General features: G+C 43.6%; 1 non-coding gene across 1 annotated transcript; it reads right to left on the bottom strand.

Moving 5' to 3' along the window:
• Nucleotides 1-8,639: 8,639 nt before the first annotated feature.
• LOC138468543 (5S ribosomal RNA) lies at nt 8,640-8,758 on the bottom strand. The gene has a single exon (XR_011268314.1). It is a non-coding gene; the product is annotated as a 5S ribosomal RNA (ribosomal RNA).
• Between the last annotated feature and the right edge of the window lie 7,006 nt (nt 8,759-15,764).

The raw sequence follows: 15,764 nt of genomic DNA, 5'->3' as shown, positions 1-15,764 counted from the left end.
GCAGGAGTACAAGGATGAGTAGGGGTAAAATGGCCCACTCAGCCCTGACACTTCTACAAACCAAAACACAACGCAAACATAAAGGTAAAACAAGAACAATCAAGAGATATACCTCCTTTGCCTTTTGCGGTAGCGCAGTACGAGGGAAGGCTATACTCTCAAGAGGGATTTGAAGGAGGACTAGTAGTGACCCAAACAACACAGTATCACAGTCCAAAATGAAGGGAATGTCCAATCAAGGTTCTATAGGAATATAAACGCTAATAAAACACAGCATCTGCAAGTAGAACGAAAAGAGATTACTATATAAAAACCCACCCCAAAGGAAAGAACAGAGAAGATGCGACAGACTGGAGAAAGTAGCACTCTGAGTGAAGTTCCAGGGGTGGTAGCTAAGGTACTACCATAAAAAGAATATTGGATTGAAAACAGGAGCGATAGTGACCTAACTAGTCTCTAGGGCCCAAGTGGACCGTGGGGTCAGTTGAGTGTCACAGTAGCTGGATTCAGTTCTTGGTGGGCTGACACATCAGACTCGGGTTCGAACATTGATGCGAGCATGTAGGATCGAGGAGGCCCTGGCAGCAAGCGGGCATCAAGCAGGGTCGAATGCTCTGTGCGGTCAGACAGCATTGGTACAATGGTGCAGGTTGGGTCAGTCCCAAGAACGCTTCAGTGTTGGCCAGACCGAGTCAGGCTTTGGCCATTGGGAGAGGTTGGCCAGTAACCTCCGGTTAGAGTCAGCGAGTGACCCTCCAGAGATTCAGTTTGGGTTCTGGCATTGAGCAGACGCTTCACGCCTAGCAGCTGACGTGCTTCGCGGGGATAGTATACAGTGTTGAGCTAGTTTAGATTACATGCAATAGTTCGGCTTTTTGGAGACACCAGCACCAGTTCCTTACCTATTGTTCAGGATACGGGGAACCAGTTCGGTGAGGGAGAACAGGGAGATTTGGCTGGTCTGGCCCTTTGGTTGCTGCAAGTCCTTTGTAAAGGCCTTGAAGACAGGATGCTCCAGTTCAGGGTCTGCTCTTCTGGCACAGAAGATCCATTGCAGAGTGGTTGTTCCTGGTCCACAGCACTGGTCACTCCCAAAGTTCCCTGGGAGTGGTTAGGGGACAGATCTTCATTCTGTCTTGGACGGCTTCTTCACTTCCGGTGGAGGGCTTTGGACAGTGCAACTGTCCCAAAGCAAGTCCAAGTGAGAATGTTCAGAACATCTCTTCAGCCTTCAAGCATCCTTGAGGAACTGACACAGTGGTGGACTGGGAACCAAAAGAGGCCCTGGAAATAATTAAGTGCCCCCAAATTACACATTGTCAGCAAGCCCAACCAACCATTCTCCTTTGAGAAAATGTGGAAATACCACACAAAAGAGCCCCAGTGTGCAGAGGCCTACCAGGAAATCTCCAAAGTCCCTACAGGCCAGTCCACCCCTGAACTGACAGAATTCTGCTGAAGGGGTGTGAGACTCCTTCCTTTAAAGCAGTGGTCTTCAAACTTTTTATGCCAAGGCCCCACTGAGCAGAAAATAAATTGTTTGGGACCCCCCTGCCCCGCCCCTCTGTGTTGGTGTTATTCTTTTTTTTATAGAGATGGCTGCGGAATGCATGGTGCCATAAATTTGAAGGGATATGTTGCTGGGGAGACATTCCAAGACAGTAGGACAATCACTTCCAATACAAACATAGAAACCATGCAAGTAAACACAAAATTATACAGTAGGGCTTTTATTTTCTCAAAATAGATTCCTATTAATATATTCAGCAGAAGGCAACTTGATTTTACAGAGCAAGTACAAATGGGTAGGGTGGGCCTGTCTCTCTGCAGAATGTGAATCAATGTGTGACTCAATTATTGAGGCCGCCACTCTGAGGTCGTCCTCCACTTCCAGCCTTGTGCAGTATTTAGTTTTCAGTACAGCCAATGCTGAACAGCCTATTTCGCACAAGTAGGAAGACCCAAAGGTAAGAGAGACTATATAGCAGACCGTGCCAATGTAGGATACTCCAGGTTTACCTTCAGCCAAATGTCACCCACTGCAATGTTGCTAAATTCCGATTGCAGGTTAGTGTCAGACTGAAACTCAATCAGCTCCTCCTGGGCATCAAATGGAAGATGCACCACCTCCTCTACCAGAAAAGGCTGCATCACCCAGTCATTAATGCTAGCATTTTCTTCAAGGAAGTATTTATCAAAGCTGGAACTTAATGTTGTTAGGTGACTTGTGATTGGTTCTAGGACATGCAGCAAGTTGTACTCTATTTCCCAATTGCATTTGCAAGCAATGTGACCTGAACTGCTACCCCAGCGCCAATTGTTCTGTTCCAGAGGTCTAGCTTACTCTTGAAGGCAAATACTTTTTAATTCTATCTAAATGAATTGGCATTGGCTCCTTGCAAAGACATATTGAGGGTATTCGGCTTATCGAAAATATCAGCAAGGTATGCCAAGAGCACAAGCCAGCAGGGATCACCCAGATGGTTTTCTTTGCCAGTGCCCACATCCAAAAAGAATTTCTGCACTTCGTTTCGGAGTTCAAACACACGTTTCAGCACTCCTCCCCTGGACAGCCATTTAACTTCTGTGTGAAAGAGAAAGCCATCCTGTTCTGACCCCATTTCTGTGCACAAAATTGCAAAGAGACGTGCTCTTGTCAGCTGTGCTTTGATGACATTAACTATTTTTACGGCTGAACTGAGTTTAGTTTAGTTTAGTTTAGTTTATTATTTGATAATGCGCTCCAAACCCAGGGGTAGCCGGGCGCAGCAGTTACAAGTATACTTGAGCTTGGTTACATACAATAATACAATAATACATGAAGAAAGTATAGTACAAGTGTTGTTAACGATTAGCAAGCAGGTAAGAAGGTACAGGCCGAGAGGCACTATTATGCAACGAAGGAGTCGGATCAGGGATCAGGAATATCATATCAGTTATTCACAGTGGTTAGTCAGTGGTAGGTCCAGGGAAGGAGAATTAGTGGTTAGTTGTCATTCGACCAGAGCCAGTTCTTCACGTGGCGTCTAAAGCTCGCGTATGGTAGATTAGCTCTCAAAGCAGAGGGCAGGGCGTTCCATGCGCAGGCAGCTTTCACGGGGAAACTGGCTCCACCCGTTTTTTTTAGTTTAAATTTGGGAATTTCGAGTAAGAGGTGGTTAGATGCTCACGTGTGGTAAGTGAAAGATTTTCTGGTTAGTCTAGCCGAAATGTATGGTGGTGCAGCGTTGTTCAGTCCTTTATGAGTAAGGGATAATGTTTTGAGGAGGACTCTGTCGCTGATTTTTAGCCAGTGGTGATCTTTCCTAGTGTTGGAGATGTGTGCTCTGCGGGGTATGTCCAGAGCTGCTCTAAGGGCATTGTTTTGTAGTGTTTGCAGTTTGTTTACAGTAGTTTTGCTGGCGCCCGAGTAGAGGGCGTTACAGTAGTCTAATTTAGACATTACTAGGGTGTTGGCTAGTGTGATGCAGTTGGTTTCGGAGAGGTAAGGTCTGCAGGCCCTGATTAATTTGCAAGTGTAAGCCGTGGAGGATGCAAGGGCATTGGTTTGTTTTTTGAGAGATAGTGTGGCATCCAGGTAGAAACCTAGAGTTTTTACCTCGGTTGCCACTTTGATTATATTGCCATCTATGTTGAAGGCACGGTAGTTAGGGCAGAGTTTTTTAAGGTTGGCATCGGAACCCAGGATCAGTATCTCAGTTTTGTCGTCATTCAGGCAGAGGCCGTGGGAGGCCATCCATGCCTGAATGAGGAGATAAATCTTGTTTACCAGAGCTGTGTCTTCGGCAAAGTTGCCAGAAAGTGGGATGAGGATCTGCGTATCGTCCGCATAGTTAGTGTATGTTATCCCCAGTCTGTCAAGTTTGTCGAAGAGGGGCTTGGTGAAGATATTGTACATTGTGGGGGAGACACAAGAACCTTGTGGGACGCCACAGGTGATATGTATTGGGTCCGCGGAGGCTAACGGGGAGAACACTCTCATCGTCCGGTTGGCAAGGAAGGATTGTACCCAGGCTATGGCTTCACTTGAGAAGTAGGCGGCAGACGCTAGGTGGTTGAATAACACTGCATGGTTCACCAGGTCGAAGGCCGCCGATAAGTCAAGGAGGAGGAGCATAGCTGTGTTGCCTTTATCCTTCAGCTCGTCGATTTGAGTCTTGAGGTCAATTAGGGCCGTTTCAGTGCCGTGTAGTGGTCTGAATCCAGATTGGCGTGATCCTAGTAATTGGTTCGCCTCTAGATAGTTTTGTATCTGGAGGTAGGCTACTCTGTCAATGATTTTTAGGAGGAATGGTACTGTGGTGATGGGCCTGTAATTGGTGGGGATGGCTGGGTCAAGGGACTGTTTATTTAGGAGGGGTACTACCCATGATTCTTTAAGGTTGGTGGGTACCGTGTTAGTTTTAAAGGATGCGTTAATTAGCTTAGCTATGAAGGGTGCTAAGTCTCTGGCTGCATCCTTGATGACTTGGGCAGGGCAGCTGTCTCCTTGGCAATTGGTGGGTTTCAGGGAGGATATCACCTTTTCAGTTTCCAATATGGATATGTTGGTAAATCTGAATGGTTCGCGATTGATTTTGGTAGCTATTCTAGGTGTATCAGACAGTTGGGTGGTCTGGATTGCAGTAGTGCTCAAGGATGCTTTTTTCTTAGCAATTTTGGATTGGAGAGTTATAATTTTGTTCGTTAGGGCGTTTTGGATGCTGGTGCACCATTGTTTGTCCTTGGGAACATTATCTATGGGATCGATCGGGTTTTCCATTTCCCGAAGGATGGAAAAGAGTTCTTTCGAATTAGAATTCGCTTTGCTGATTGTCTCATTGAATGTGTCTTTTTTGGTTTGGATTATTTCCTTCTTGTATTGTTTAGCAAGGTTGTTGAGAAGAGTTTTATTCTCAACTGAAGGTGTGTGCCTCCAAATAGCTTGCAGTTTGCGTTTTTGGGTTCGTAATTCTTTGAGGTGGGCGGTAAACCATGCGTTGAGGTGGGCTTTTCGTTTACTTTTGCGTTCTTTGATAGGAGCAATAGCATCCAAGGCTTTGGACATGGTATTGTTGAATGTCTCTACTAGCGTATTTGGGTCAGGGTTAGTCGTGCTTGCTAAGAGATCAGGTAGGATAAGCGGAAGCAATTTTTCCCTCGTAATATCTTTTTTGTTTCTAGTAGGCATGGGTGGTATTGTTTCCAAATTGGCTGGTTTAGGTGGCTCTATAGTGGATGAGAAGCAGATGAGGTGGGGGTCTGTCCAGGTTTGAGGTAGTATATTAGTGATGGTAGTGGTGCAGTTTCTGTTAGCTATCCAATCTAGTGTGCGACCTTTCATGTGTGTGGGGGCTGAGACTTTTTGGGTGAGGCCGTGATCGGTTAGGATGGATTGGATGGAGTATGCCTGTTTATCCTCATCATCATTGAAGCCCAGATTAAAGTCGCCTAGTAGCAGGAGCTGGGTGGAGTCTTTGATGATATTGCTGAGGAGGCTGGAGAGGTCTTCTTCGAAACTGCCTAGTGGGCCTGGTGGTCTGTATATCAGCAGGACTGTTAGAGTGCTGTTATTTGAAATAGGAATTTTAGCTGAGAGGAGTTCGCAGGAGGTGATTTCAGGGTGTGGGGAGAGTCTGGTAGCTAATCATCAGAGTACATCAGAAAGTTCATTGCCACATTCTGAGCAGCAAGCGCTTCACAGTGAATTATGCCGTGTGTCCATGCAAAATGTGGAGCGACTGCCAACACTTTGGCCTTCAACCCTGATCTATCTCCACACATTGAAGGCGCACCATCTGTGCAGATTCCTACGCAGGCTTCCCATCTCAAACAGTGGCTGCTTTAAATTCATTTAAAATGTCAAACAGTTCTGATGCTGTTGCCCTGGTTCTAATGGCCTTATAAAACAAAACATCTTCCAATATTGTTGTTGCCCCACAGTACCTTACATAGGCTATTAAATGTGCCTCTCGGGATACATCTGTTGCCTCATTCAATTGTAACGCATAGACTGGTTTGCAGCTGTGTGATTAATTGTGCAGTGATATTTGGTTTTCTGCCATCTCAGACAAACGTCGGCTGGTGGTGGTATCTGACAGAGGAATCATTTCTCCCGTTTCTCTAATGGGAAATAGATGCTTCATTATGAATAGGCTAGTTCCCATTAGACAAGAGGACCTTTCTGCGTCTCCAGGTTGGAGGGCCGTTTCTCCAATGGGAAATAGATGCTTCATTGTGAACAGGCAAGTACCCATTAGACAAGAGGACCATTCTGCTTCTCCAGGTTGGAGGTCCGTTTCTCTAATGGGAAATAGATGCTTCTTTGTGAATAAACTAGTTCCCATTAAACAAGGGGACCTTTCTGCTTCTCCAGGTTGGAGGTCCGTTTCTCTAATGGGAAATAGATGCTTCATTGTAAATAGGCAAGTTCCCATTAGACAAGAGGACCTTTGCATCTCCTTGAGTTATGGGGCCGTTTCTCTGATGGGAAATAGATGCTTCTTTGTGAATAGGCTAGTTCCCATTCGACGAGGGGACCCTCTTGCTCTCCTGTTGATCATCAACTTATCACGAATGTACTCTTTCTGATAATGTTCAAAACAACACTTTATCGCCAACCCTCTCATTCCTGTAACAAGCTCCTCAATGGTCTCCCAATATTTCTGTTGACTGATGGCAAATTTATAACAAGCCAAAATGTTATTCCTCTTCACCTCTTAATGCTTGTCCATCTTGGCTATGCATATATCAAACTGAGTCGGTTGCCCATCTCGATGCATTCAGGTAGTTTTAAGAAACTCTTGTCCAGCCCGACCTCGACAATGAAACAGTTCCTCTTTCTTTTTACTCAAATAATTAGGACCATTTACTGCCAACATATACTTCTGAAATCTTTCTTTCCATTTAATAACCTAGGAATAACCCAGTGCCTGGTGTGTTTGCCATAATCTTTGAATTTGTTTCTGTTGCTTCCCTATTTTCGTGCCCTTGGCATTTGTCACCTTGTTCACGGGCACAGATGTCTGTAATCTCCCTTTTAAGGTCCAATGAAAAAGATCCCCTGAGTAACAGCCAATTGTGCTATGGCATGCTCCCTTCTTTATGTGTGCAAGTGTTTCTTTCGGTCGTAACACTGCATGTGGGAAGGGTACAGCACGGAGTGCAGTGGCCACAGTGAAGGCCTTCAGCTTGTTACATAGCTAAGCAACAGACATGTCAACTCCTTATCATGTCTCAAATTGCCAGGTAACAACTGGCAACACCGGACGATCCATCCCTGGCCCAGGACAGCTGCCTGTTGTGTGGCTGTCTCTGGGGAAGCAGGTTACCGGCCCTCTGTAAGAGAATAAACAAGAGGCTGGGTTTCTGTCCTGCTATGTGGCAGCATTGGCTGGTCTGAACCGAATACACATTCCCTTCCACATCATAGCTGACTCAGAGGAGCTGACATGTGCAATATCGATTGGGACGTGTCGGCCATGATCATAAGGGTTCTATGTGATTTTATCAAGGTTTTTTTGCCAAAGTAGATTTAATCGAATTATTTTTGTTTTGAATGGGCTATTCTGCCGTCAATGTATATGTGGGGGCGACCCCCCACATCCCCTTATCCTCCCTACATTTATTAACCTAAACCCATCGCCACATATATTTTCAGCAAAATCTGTTGGAAAAAAATCAATGAAAAATGCTGCAGCAAAATCCCCCATTCCCGCTCACCTTTGTCGCCATCTACTATGCCTCAACTCAGGTATAGCTTATTCTTAGAGATTATCCTGCCACCATCATGGGGCACTCATGATCATCGAGATTTGGGTATAGAGGGCATATCTTAAATGTCGCCCCTGTGCTGCAGTGACTTTGCTGTTGCTGCAGTGGTCGAGTGGGCATCTTGTGACCTTTGAGCCTGCATGACGCCATGATCAGAGCTGGTGCTACAGATCAGACTACTGATGCAGCAGGGCACAAATTGACTATGCTTTTGCCATGGAGATGCGACAAGGGGGTCTGGTTAGCAGATTAACCCTTTGTTGAAGGAATCACCCGCATCATTTTACTGCACTAATACACATTTTAAAAAACAGGGCTTTGCACCATTGCAAGATGGCAATTCCTCTCAGGATGTGACAGCAGAGACAAGAGAGAAGGTGGAGGTGATAACAGAAGTACCAACAACTGAGAGGAGGGATGAGAGAAACCCCTTTGCTTGCAAGTACAGGTAAGTACAAGGATTCTGGGATGGCTCAAGGCAGACCGAGGAGTCCGGAGGAGGAACAAGAGTGAAGTAGGGAGGACAAAGGATAGGTAATCAGGATACGGGAAAGGTGCTCCAAGATTTAACAAAGAGGGAACCCCAGAGTTAAGGAAGATTAAAGGGTCCACAGAGTACACTGATTACCTTTGGGCCCTTCTATACCCAACAGAGATTCTGCAGCTACACCAGTAGCTTACAGAGAGATTGTTCTCCCTTGAAGTCAGAAAAAAAGGGTTTAGGAGCCCCTGTGAAACCTGCAACGACACCGAGGTACATAATACGTTATCACACCCAGTGTGAGAGACTTTATTTTTTGTTTATTGGTACCGTTTGGTTGACTTGCATAGAAATAAAGATATGTTTTTTTTTTTTTTTTTTCGTTTTTTTTTGTTTTGTTTTTAAATGCCTACAGCACCTGGTATTCCCAGGCGGTCTCCCATCCAAGTACTAACCAGGCCCGACCCTGCTTAGCTTCCGAGATCGGACGAGATCGGGCGCATTCAGGGTGGTATGGCCGTAGGCAAGAAATAAAGATATGTGAACAAACCTATCTGAGTCCAGTCTTCCGCGCATCTAATGTAGGCCTCATGACATTGCAAACACTTCACCCTTGTCTACATCCTCAACGAGTTGCAACAGTCCCATGCCTTGCTGAACTTTTCCGACCCTTCCTATAATCCACCTGCTAATATTTCTCTCCTTTACCTCCTCATGTGCCTCCCTGAGACCTCACCACATGATTGTTCCTGCACCCTTTCTTGAATCTCTTCATTCTGGCCTGTGGTAGGACTGCTTCTTCTCAACTCGTCTAAACCATACATGCCAACCCTCCCGATTTAGGCGTGAGACTCCTGATTTTTCAGTGAAAAATATAGCTTTTTTAATTTATTTTTCTATGTTTATTGGTTATAAAGATACAAAAATAAGAAAACTTTATCCCAGAAAAGTTTTACAAATTTAAAATTAACCATTTACACAATTTCCACATCTTCCTTTCTCATACCTTTTTTGTTAACAGTTTCTTAATTCTTAATTCTTAATTCTTTTGAGTCTGTAAAAAGAAATAAAAAGGAGATAAGTTCACACATTCTCATCCCTACATCTAGTCTTTCCTTCAACTGGATCTGTTTGCTCAGTTTTTCTCGAGATCGCTTCAATGATTTTCAGCATCTCCATACATACTGTTATTCCTCCACCCGTTAGAACTCTGTTCCACCAGTTTTGATCTAAATTAACACACTTCAGTTGCTGGGTTTTTTTGTAGATATTTGGTTTGTAGGTGCCTCAGTATAGGGCACTTCATCACCCAGTGTGGGAGAGTTTCTACCAATTCAGCATCTCCACAAAAGCGACATCTTGCATCCTCCTGGGTTATCATCTTTGTCTCTAAAGCAATTTCCTTAGTTGGCAGGATATTCAGTCTCACACGAATCAACAAGTCTTGATAATGGAACGAGGGAAGCTTTTTCAAATAATTTGGAATGTTGTTAAGGCCCCTTTTCTCTAATTCTTTTGCAGGTCTTAGGCGATTGCTATTTCTCTCATTTACCGTCCTAATCCAGTCATTGTCCATTATTGGCCTCTTGATCTTCATAGGATTACTAATTAGCTCTTCTTTGCTTAAACTATGATCGTCCATTATAGCTGAGATTTTTGAATACCAATTTTGGATAGTTTTGTCTTTTCCTTGTTTATCTTGAAGAATATCTAGCGGTGAGCTCACACCTTGGAATAATGATTTTCTATATAAAGCAATAGATTTCCACAGTACCATACTTTCTAATGACTGAAGCTTTAGTTTTTCACGGATTACTGCTATTTTTAGGCATTTAGGAAGATTTAAGCAATTCTTCCAAAACAGGCCTTCTAATAATGGGCAAATAGACCATGGCAGACAAACCATCCCTTCAGCGCCATATGTAAGTATGGCAGTTACTTCTAGTCGATAAAAGGTTAGTAACAGGGTCACAGAAAATGTTCCATATTGCTGGTGGATTCTCCTTCCTTGTGCTGCTAGGATCTTTGTTTTACTTCATAAGCCATGGTAATGACCACCGTTGTTGATATTTTTGTTAATGGTTACTCCCAAGTAAACCATGGTATTGACAATTTCCTATTTTTCATTATTGATCCACCAATTTTGATTTCTTAAATTTGGTAGTCTGGCAGAACTTAGCTGTAGAATTTTTGACTTAGAGGTGTTAATTTTCATTTCCACAAAGATAATCGTAGAAGCATTGTATACGTCGTTGCAGGCCTATTGGTGTTAAATCGATGAACACAATGTCATCTGCATTGAGAATCCATGGGATCGCTTTACCATTTACTTTCGGAGAGAATGCGTGAATTGCACTTTGGGAGTTTCCTAGGTCAGAGATGCACAGACTAAATAAGAATGCAGCGAGTGCACAGTCCTGTTTCAATCCGCGATGAGTTGGAATTTTTTTAGACAGGGCTCCAGTGTTGGTCAATCGTATTCGGATCGAGGTGTTAGAGTAGAGAGCTTGCATAGTCTCAATTAAGTCATGGGGGCAATTCCAGTTCTTGAGCTTTTTCCAAAGTTTATCTCGATTCACGCAATCAAAAGCTTTTTCAAGATCTAAAAAAGCTGTGTATATTCTGGAGTTACTTTCAAGGGTTTCGATTTTTAGAATTCCCAATAGGAAGATGTTTAGAGAAGTTCCTATCCCCTTGATAAAGCCTGTTTGATGTTCATCGAGGATATGAGCGCTATTCGCCCAGGCTGTTAGATCTCACAACAGAAATGTGGCAAAAAATGTTCCCATCGAATCAAGGAGCGCAATAGGACGGTAATTATTGGGGTCCGCCCGATCTCCTTTTTTGTGTATTGGTACTACCAAAGCATCACGCCAAGAGCCAAGAGTCTGGTATACGTTTAGTGAGTAGTACTTGTTGAAATATCCGGTGTATCAATCTGCTCCATTCTTCAGGATTTTTTTTTATGAGAAAGTTTGAAACCCCATCAGGACCTGCTGCCCTAGAAGAACTTAATTGGCTTATTCTTAGCTTAATATCCTCTCGGTCAATGTTTATTTTCCAAGTAGTTGCCAGTTTGGGAACTTGGCTGTTTCTTCCCTCTTTTAGTAATTTCTGTTTTTCGATCTCCCAATTCTGCTTCATGTTTGGTGAGTCTTTTATTGTGAACAAGTCGGTAAACTGTTCACACCATTTTTGTTCACTTACCAGACTTATCATAGGATCTGATTTGAAAGTGCCTCCATTATTTAGCAAAGTCCATATAGCTCTAGTATTGTTTTCGCTAATTGCTTTTAGCATTCTTTCAGCCTCTGTTTGTAATCTCTGTGCTCGAGTGGCAATTAACCAATTTTTATATTTCTGTCTCCAAAGTCGTCTTAGTTCATGCCAGTTCTCAGGTCTTTCTTAATTTTTGGATTTCTACCAGCATTTCCTTTTTCTGTTTGAAAACTAGCGGATCACTGCATATTTTTCCCTTTATTTCTCTCGTTTTGCATGGTTTCAAGAAGTCCTATAATATCCATGCATATTCGACTTGATTTGGATTTGGATTTAAAGATTGTTTGAATATATTGTCAGTCATCATAATGTCATGTGTGTTGATTTTCAGCCGATTCTGGGATGAAGTGATGTTGACCGTACCCATATATTCTCTTTTAGTTTTTATATAGTCAGTCATCAATGTTAAACCAAGTAGATTGTGGTCACTGGAGCATTGCTTTTCTATTATTAAGTATTTGACACGGTTCTTCAAGGCATTAGAGACAAAGAAGTAGTCGACACAGTATTTTTGTGCACCATTGTACCAAATAGATGACCCTGGAGTATCTCCGGTCGATTGACCATTTAGCATCCGTAATTCGAGGAGATTTACTTCATGATGCCAATACTGTGCTTCATTATCAAGGGCATCTTCGATTTTTGGATATCCCTTTGTGCACCATTGTACCAAATAGATGACCCTGGAGTATCTCCGGTCGATTGACCATTTAGCATCCGTAATTCGAGGAGATTTAATTCATGATGTCAATACTGTGCTTCATTATCAAGGGCATCTTCGATTTTTGGATATCCCTTTGGATCCAGTAGATGTAAGTTGAAATCTCCGCATAGTATGATCATTGCTTTAGGCCAATCAAGTTTACATTTCTCAATCTCTTTACTAAGACAGTTCAGTGGGTCCATCTCTTGGTGTAAATTCTGTTTTCTATAAAGGTTAATCAGAATTTAGCTATTTTGAATAATGAAATAATTCTAGACCCAATCCATTCCTATGGGAAAATTATTGTTTCCAGATTTCTCTGACGAAATCTCCCTCCCAGGTGCGCCGAATGTTGGCATGCATGCTAAACTCCCCCTTGTGTCTCCCCTTTTCCTTGTCTTAACCTGTTGCATTGTCAGCAGCCTCCTGGCTGCTTCTGTAACATCCACCTTGAGGCTCACCCCTTCTTTCTCCTGATGCCACCTCTAAACCCTTCCTCAGTAGATACATCATCACCCTCCTCCTCAATGTACTCTTATCCTCCAAGTATCTCCCCAATGTATGCCAATTTTCTTCTGTTGATACTTCTTCCTCCTTCCTCTTCCTTAGCTTTGTCTCTTAAAATTCCTTCTCAGTATCTCTTCTCTGTACTTATTCTCACTCTTCCTATCCCTCATTCTGGCAAGGTTTCTACAGCCTCCTGAGTCCTGACTCAACGTCCACCACCAACTCTCGATGAAACTCTGTCCCAATCTAAAAACTACCACACTCTTCACCCAACAGTAACTGGTCATTTAGGGGTTTGGCCTAGCCCAGGGATTGGTCCATAGTGAGTTCTATTTGTTTTATCAGGTTTTTAATCTAGGCGTCTCTGGCTGTGGTTTACCACAAATACCACCATTACTCCCAAAATGCCAGTCCTATTGATTGCGAGTGAAAAGCTGGGCACTGCAAAATTTTCCAAGTTTCATGCGTGACACCTGCACCAGTCCTCCTTTTTGCCTCCAATTGCTTGCTGGAACTTGTATTTTCATTTTCCTGCTGAAAGGTGGGCCTACAAATCCCAGCATGCACTGCAGGGAAGAAAACAAAACACAGCACTGGCTCAAAGATTCTGCATGGAAATGGAAAACTTGGCAGCTATGTTTTTCATGATGCTTTGTATTGCACGGAATATGACAGGACTTCCAATAACTAGGCAGGTTCCCTTATTCAAAAGACTCTGCCGCGCCAGCAGGAGCAAGACAGTTCCATAATAAAAATTATTACTTTATCCCAGGCAACCAGCTGTTTGCAGAATATAGATCAAGGCAAAGGAAAGTGTTGACAGCCTAAAACCTCCAGACATTGTCTACGGTTGATACTAGTTCCCATCTGAGAAACTGACCTTTGGTTGCTATGGTCATTTCTCAGATGGGAAATAGCTGCTTCATTGTGAGTAGGCTAGTTCCCATTAGAGAATTGGCCCTTTTTGCATCCCTTGTGGTCAGGTCCTGCATAATAATGGGGTTTAGATTACTATCACTGAGAACGCTACTTCCCATTAGAGAAATTGCTCTTTTTGCACCTAGTGGTCAAGTCCTGCATAATAATGGGTTTTAGATTATTCTCACTGAGAAGGCTAGTTCCCATTAGAGAAAGGGCCATTTTTGCTCCCCTAGTGGTCAGGTCCTGCATAATAATGGGTTTTAGATTACTCTCACTGAAAACGCCAGTTCCCATTAGAGAAAGGGCCTTTTTTGCCCCTAGTGGTCACGTCCTGCATAATAATGGGTTTAAGATTATTCTCACAGAGAAAGATTGTTCCCATTAGGCGAGAGGACCTTTCTGCTGCTGCAGGTTGGAGGGTTGTTTCTCTGAAGGGAAATAGATGCTTCATTGCTATTTCCCATCTCAGAAATGGCCCTAACAACCAAAGGTCAGTTTCTCAGATGGAAACTAGTATCAACCCTCACTGAGAACGTTAGTTACCATTAGATAAATGGCCCTTTTTGCCCCTAGTGGTCAAGTCCTGCATATTAATGGGTTTTAGATTATTCTCACTGAGAAGGTTAGTTTCCATTAGACAAGAGGACATTTCTGCTTCTCCAGGTTGGAGGGCCGTTTCTCTAATGGGAAATAGATGCTTCATTGTGAGTAGGCTAGTTCCCATTAGACGAGCGGACCTTTCTGCTTCTGCAGGTTGGAGGGCCGTTTCTCTAATGGGAAATAGATGCTTCATTGTGAATAGGCTGGTTCCCATTCGACGAGAGTACAGTTCTGCTTCTCCAGGCTGGAGGGCCGTTTCTCTAATGGGAAATAGATGCTTCAGTGTGAGTAGGCTAGTCCCCATTAGACCAGAGGACCTTTCTGCCTGTCCGGGTTGGAGGGCCATTTCTCTAATGGGAAATAGATACTTCAGTGTGAGTAGGCTAGTTCCCATTAGACCAGAGGACCTTTCTGCCTCTCCGGGTTGGAGGGATGTTTCTCTAATGGGAAATATATACTTCAGTGTGAGTAGGCTATTTCCCATTAGACGTGCGGACCTTTCTGCTTCTGCAGGTTGGAGGGCCGTTTCTCTAATGGGAAATAGATGCTTCATTGTGAATAGGCTGGTTCCCTTTCGACGAGAGTACCTTTCTGCTTCTCCAGGTTGGAGGGCCGTTTCTCTAATGGGAAATAGATGCTTCAGTGTGAGTAGGCTAGTTCCCATTAGATGAGAGGACCTTTCTGCCTGTCCGGGTTGGGGGCCATTTGTCTAATGGGAAGTAGAGGCTTCCTTGTGAATAGGCTAGTTCCCATTCGACGAGGGGACCCTCTTGCTCTCCTGTTGATCATCAACTTATCACGAATGTACTCTTTCTGATAATGTTCAAAACAACACTTTATCGCCAACCCTCTCAGTGCTGTAACAAACTCCTCAATGGTCTCCCAATATTTCTGTTGTCTGATGGCAAATTTATAACAAGCCAAAATGTTATTCCGCTTCACCTTGGTTGCCCATTTTGATGCATTCAGGTAGTTTTAAGAAATTCTTGTCCAGCCCGACCTCGACAATGAAACAGTGTCTCTTTCTTTTTACTCAAATCATTAGGACCATTTACTGCCAACATATACTTCTGGAATCTTTCTTTCCATTTAATAAACCTTGGAATAACCCATTGCCTGGTGTGTTTGCCTTAATCTTTGAATTTGTTTCTGTTGCTTCCCTATTTTCGTGCCCTTGGCATTTGTCACCTAGTTCACAGGGACAAATGTCTGTAATCTCCCTTTTAAGGTACAATGAAAAAGATCCTCTGAGTAACAGCCAATTGTGCTATGGCATGCTCCCTTCTTTATGGGTGCAAGTGTTTCTTTCGGTCACTACACTGCATGTGGGAAGGGAACAGCACGGAGCGCAGTGGCCACAGTGAAGGCCTTCAGCTTGTTACATAGCTAAGCAACAGACATATCAACTCCTTATCATGTCTGAAATTGCCAGGTAACAACTGGCAACACTGGACGATCTGTCCTTGGATCACGCGTTCTGTTGCGTGCATGCACGGCTATGCTGCTAGGGGGCTTCCTGTG

The sequence above is a fragment of the Ambystoma mexicanum genome, chromosome 4q (assembly GCF_040938575.1).
Source record: "Ambystoma mexicanum isolate Mex_15411 chromosome 4q, UKY_AmexF1_1, whole genome shotgun sequence".
Classification (NCBI taxonomy): Eukaryota; Metazoa; Chordata; class Amphibia; order Caudata; family Ambystomatidae; genus Ambystoma; species Ambystoma mexicanum.
This window is presented reverse-complemented; position numbering and strand designations above follow the sequence as displayed.